General features: G+C 48.4%; 1 protein-coding gene across 1 annotated transcript in view; it reads right to left on the minus strand.

Annotated features, from left to right (window-relative positions):
- The window catches only part of LOC139689339 (extracellular sulfatase SULF-1 homolog), a 289901-nt gene extending 284465 nt beyond the window's left edge, over nucleotides 1-5436 (minus strand). Inside the window, exon 1 of the mRNA XM_071586423.1 lies at nucleotides 5249-5436. The gene's annotated coding sequence lies outside the window, so the exon portion shown is untranslated. The remainder of the gene's footprint in view (nucleotides 1-5248) is intronic.
- Nucleotides 5437-6197: the final 761 nt, after the last annotated feature.

Consider the following 6197-nt stretch of genomic DNA (forward strand, 5'->3'; position numbering starts at 1 on the left):
GTTTTACCGCTGACACGACACGTGCGCGCCTTAGGGAGGGCAGTCCGCATCATAACCCCATGCGCGCGACACCCTTCACGTCGAGGGGCACTTCCTTCTGGCGCCAAGCGACGCTCGCTTGCTTGGGCGCCACCCTTTATCCCGTCCCCTGCGGAGCGACCTACCCCTCGCTCGACGCTTTGCATCCGTTGCCATGACCACGAAGTGGTGGCCGTTACCCCGCGGCGCCCTCGCACGCCCCAAGCGACAACATCGAGGCAACCAACATCACTCACATCCTCTCTGATCTTTGAAAAAAAAAACAGTTCCTTCCCAGTTGTTGTGAGCGAAATGAGACCTAACAAACAGGAAACAACGACGGTTACCGCAACCTCCATCCGCCACTCACAACTGAGCAGGCAGGTACGGCTTGCAGATGAGTCTCCTCTCCCTCCAATCTACTTTTAATTCCTGCAATTCATTTAGTCTTCGTCCGAAAACAGCACTTTTTGGCCTTTACATCAGACTAAAAACAGTGAAAAAAATAGAGAAGAGTACAAACACCCTAGGTGGAGGAAAACCCACCCAGGCGGGAATCGAACCTGCGACACTTGAATTGGCAGACGAGGTCGTTACCCCGCACATCGACCTTATATTTTTTTCATTTATTAATTCTAACCAATTTGCTCAACCTTTCCAACCAATCCACAAAGCAAAAAATAAACAAATATTGCCTGTTTCTTCCATCGCTGTCCACTATGATCTCAGTACTGCTACGGCTCAACAAAACTACGGCCCCATCCGAGAACTAACTAATAATCCCCAAAGTAAGCATTGCTCTTTTACTCCAACCTCGTATTTATGATTCCAAGTACTACCAGATCTGCGAGTGAATGACCATAATACAGTCTAGTTCCTCCGCGTCTCGATCCATCTTGTTGGAATCACTTCTAATTCAATCAATACTTTTCCTGTTGCATCTCCTACAGAGTTTATGGACTTGCCTTCCAAACTTCCCGGCACTTTCACATGCATGTTAAGCATTTCACCCCATACACTCTAAACCATCCTCTTCCGCGCACAGCACTTTCCGCCCCATCAGATTATCGTGATAAAGGTTTATTAATATCTTTGCACTTTCTTCTTCATTCGATAGTCAAAAGTTGACGAAAAATCAGCACGGTTTCCGCCATAGTAAAACCTGCGAGACACGACTTACGCCTTCCGTTCATTGCATCCATAGAGCAATGCTTCAGTGGACGCGGATTTTGTAGATTTTAACAATGCACGATAAAGTACTTCAAAGTAAACTACTCACAAATACTACAAGCATACAGGCATATATTAAAATATCCTGGGTTGGATTGAAGACTTTTTGAATGATTGGGTACAAAGAGAAGTGCTAGATGTAGTTAGCTCAAACGCCTACTGCGACGGGAACACCGAAATGGAATGTGTAGACTCAATGAAATACCAAGGCGTTACCCTCGCTCACGATCTATCCAAGGCGAAACACATACGGGGAATATGTGGACAGGCTAACAAAAAATTAGGATTGATTAGAAGAGTACTGGGTAAATGTGATGAAACGGTCAAAGAGAAATGTTATCTTTCGCTGGTTAGACCTCATTTAGAATATGCTGCTAGGATATGGGATCCTCACGAAGTTGGATTGATCGCCGAATTGGATCGCTTGGAGCGTAGAGGAGCTGGATTTGTAAAACGTTCTTAAGATAAACGTAGTGGCGTATCCAAAATATTAGAGGAGCTAGGCTGGGAATCACTCACGGAGCGAATGTCAAATTACAGATTAAATCTATTGCATAAATTGGAAGGAGGTCTCTTTAGCAGTGATGTTGCAAATGTATTATTACCCCCATCGTACGGTAGGAGAGATCTTGTCAATATAATTAAAAAGATTAAGTGCAGAACAGATAGATTTAAGAGGTCATTTTTTCCACGACCGATAAGGGATCAAAATAAGATTGTCCGACCGCGGTAGGGTCATATTCCGGTTAAAATTATTCTGATTTGTATTCACCCCCTGCCACAACCCCTAACGGTGGCTTGCAGGGTACTTAAATTAATAAATTAGTTAATTAATTGATCGCATATCCATACCATTCCTAATAATGTAATGAGCAACTCGAGAAATAGGAATCCTAAGTTGCTGATTAAATTAGGAGGGAATATACGAGAGCTGGTGCGTTTATCGCAGTCAAGTTTTCCTAGCTGTCCTTTGCTATCGTTGTCGACATTTTATTCTCTTTCTATATTTAAACTGCCAGCCAATCATCTTTATCATATGGTTACTGTACTTGTTGTTTCCAACTTGTCACAACCTCTTCTTCAATTAGTACCGTACCTGCTGTACCTCTAATAATAGCATAAACGATATTCCCTTTCTCCCATCCTGGTAGTTTCTTCATGAACAGCGAACCCATTTCTTCCATTTCCTTCTTTCAAACACCTTCCGAATCATAGCTCATGCAATCCATACACTCTTCACGATTTTTCTATTTGCCCTTTTATTCTCTTCGTTCGCCACTGTCTTTATATCTGGTTTGAGCGTCATTGGCATTTTTCTTCGCCGGTACCCGTCCCACTATTCTCGCTCAGAATTTTAAAAACCATCTCCTGGTACTATCTTACTTCTTGCTACCGTCAATTGTTCTACATTCTATTTACTTACACCGCTATAAGCCTGTACAAGCATATTCCAAGTATCTGTAGAGTCCTCAATATCTGATATTTAACATTATACTTAATAAGAACTTTTGTGATCCGAATTTTCATTTGTTGAGTGAGTTCTATAATTCATTTCATGGGTAATGTATTAAAAGAAGGCACAAAAAAACAGGGATGAATAAAGAAATCCCTGGCAAATACAACACAGTCGAACTCGGCTATAACGAGATGCAAAGAACACGGGACGGTTGCTCGAATTAGCCGTTACTCGTTATATCCTTGACATAAAGCAAGTTGTAACTGACTTTCACTCACTGCTTCTCTCTCTCGATCAAACACACTCAAAACATAACCGCCAAGGTAGAGAGATCATTTAAAATTAATGAAAGAATAACTATACACTGAATTTCCTAACAGAATCATTGTGAATGACGACCAAATAAATATAAATGAAATATAAATAAAAATACGAGCTTTCCTTTAATTTTACCAGCAATAACCAGATTTGCACGCATTGCTCTCGGCCGCAATCACCTCTGCAATAGATATCCCTAAGCCCAGAGTACGACCTCCAAAAGAAACCACTCCATTGCCTCCAATTATACATTTGCAAGTACTACTTCGTGAAGTACCTCATTACTTTATTACCATTGCTCGTTCCATCTTCGCACGGCGCGAGACAGTAAATTATGAAACTGCTTCGCAAATAATAACGATAATCGTTATTTTTTCCTGCGCCAAAGATACTAAAATACGCGTAACTCCCCTCGCGAAGGGAGACTTCGTCTGTGTCCAGCCGGGGGTGGTCTGATCGTCCGGAAGTAAATCTCAGATCGCCCATTCAATCCTCCGAGGTCGTAAATCACGCCGTCCCGAGTTAGGGGAGAAGTCGATCACAGCTGCCATTATCAGTTCCCTCCGACACCCAACCCCCCACCCCCCGTGGCTTCGAGTGTCTGGAGATGAAATATTGAAGCTTGATTGGTCCATGTGACCGCCATCCAGGCGATCCGAATAAGGTCGATCCGCTCGACTCGGAGATGTGAGTGCCCTCCCGCGGGTGACGGGGGAGACGAAGAGGGCGGGAGGGTGGAGATTCACTCACCGGCGGCGCCAAACCATGGAGCGCGCGGTTGCGTGAGATCGAGACGCAGTGGATTCAGAAGGCGGGCGCGATAGGAAAGCCCCGAACTCGAAGTTCCCCGCCTGTTGCTGTGAGACGCGGACCACTGACGAAGCGATAAAGATGCATGCAGATGTAATGGGCAGAGATAATGCGGAGGAGGAGTGTGGGCGGCAGCGCGAAGTGCCGCCGTGGAGAGCGGCTGATTGGGCATAGACGGCGAATGTGCGTTGTCCGGGAGAGACGGAGAGCGGAGGGAGGTGAAGCGACGGGACCGCGTGGGCCGAGAGGGGCGGGAGGGGAGTTGGCAATCCAATCTTGGGATGGATGCTGATGGTCCACGCCCTGTCTGCAAGCAGATGACGGTGGGCGCTAAGAACCCAGGCACTTACGACTCATCTTACCCATCCCGAGTATTGATTTGTGACATTTTAATCGACTAGTCATCCCGGTCTAGTCTCACCGTTATTTTGGCGACAGATTCGCTAGGTGATGCTATACTGAACCTATCGGACTACACCGTCTTGAGTATCTCATACTTCTGAAGTCTCATTCATGCTACTTGCATTATTTATTCCATGTTAATTCTGCGAGTAATTTCGACGATATCTATCCCACCGTTATTTGCTCAAAAATCGAATCGAAATGTATGACAAAATCCGATTGACTTCCTCACCATTCCGCGAGTCTCGAGGTCAAAGAAGTAGCTCGCGACCACAATTGACAAAGCCCACCGGGGGGGGGGGGGCGGAGGTCCATCGCCCCAGTGTGAACAACCGTCCAGCGGTCAGAATTCATGAGCGCCGCAGGTGGGATCACCGGGCTTCAATCTCGGTCAATTCGAGACGCAGTTCCCACCTGGACCAAATATTTAGTCCGCGGCGCACAATAGCAATAAGGACCAATGAAATACCGGCGCGGCATCGGCTCACGAAGAAGGCAAACGGGAGTGTCGTCCCCATGAAGTTGAATTTTGGGAGGGGGTCCAATTTTCGTGTTCGAGGGGATCAGGCGAAGAGGGGCGAACTCCGTCCATCAGGGGGGCATCACCTCCCTCCATAGGAGCACCATCAACGCGCACTCCGGGCAGGTGTAATAGCCGGCATGAAAAAATAAGTGTTGCTAACATTTTTAGTGGGCACATTCTAGGGCGAAGTGACCCCCTTGACCTCCGTACCGTTCAAGCAGGTCTATTTCTTATTCAAATGTGAGGGTTATTTATGTTGTCTCAATGCAAACATGTCACGCTGTTAGCTTTCGGGGCTGGCGATGTCAAAATGCCTCCGTTTAGACCATTCCCGGTAACGCAGCGACTGCGTTTTTGAAATATTTTCCAAGCTGACCTCGCCTTTCATACTTGTTTTCGCCTCCTCATGGTCGCTCTCCCGTTCCCAACCACCGGAACACACACACGCGGAGCCAAGGAAGACGCCACACCAACCGAGAGCGCTTCTTTACCTGTTCGGTGTCGGATAAGCAGACGGCCTCTGGCACCGCGACCCCGGGGGTGGATCCCGACTTGCTCGCCTCGCCCGCGAGAGGGCACCCTTCGCCCTCGGCGGGGCGAAGGAGCGTGTCGACAAACGAGCACCGAACACTCGCTCGCGGACACTCGCACGCGTGCACCGCTTCCGTAATAACCAACACCTCACTCGCCTGCCACTCGACTGACGAGAGATGAGACGAGGCGCGGCGGGGCCGTGGCGGCGGCTCGCGCCCTCCGGCGGTGGGCGGGGGAACTCTCGAGCGCGGCGGAGGCGCGCGAGACGGTGCTTCCCGGAGTCCCCGCTGCGAGGCGCTCGCTAATCGCCCGCGATTCTCGGGACCTCGTCGCGTGGCCCCTAAGGCTGCTGACCCAGAGAGGTCCGCGGGGTGGGGGAAGGGGGGGCAGAGAGGACGACTGGAGGGAACGCAGCGCGGCTCTTTGAACTCCGCACGGCAAACTACGGTTCTCCGACCCGGAGGAATTAATTCGCAGCTTCCGTCATCAGCATCATCACGTGTTATGCACCCGAGGATTGGTTCGGAGCGGCTCCCTCCAAGCCGTCCCGTTCCCTTCCACCAATCTCATCGCTCCCTCCGATCTTCCTGCGCCCCCGCATTCCTCATTGCATGCCTCTTCCTCCTTTATTTTTCCCGTGGACAGTTCCCTCCTCGGCGTCTTCGGTTAACTATACTTATCCTGCTTCTAGACATACCCGATCAATTTCCCTCTTCTTCACACGAGTGCCCTCCATAGGCTCCTCTCTTCGCTCACCTCTTGAAGGAGATATTTATTCATTCGTGTCACTCTCCATCCATTTCGTTTCTTCTTCCGCTTTTCCATCCTCCTCCAATCCTTGTGTCTCTCCTACTCTCATCGTCCAAGTCTCACGACGACCAATAACTATACATTTTTTCAGGTAAT

This window comes from Hetaerina americana, unplaced genomic scaffold, assembly GCF_022747635.1.
Source record: "Hetaerina americana unplaced genomic scaffold, ioHetAmer1.1.p SCAF_22, whole genome shotgun sequence".
Classification (NCBI taxonomy): Eukaryota; Metazoa; Arthropoda; class Insecta; order Odonata; family Calopterygidae; genus Hetaerina; species Hetaerina americana.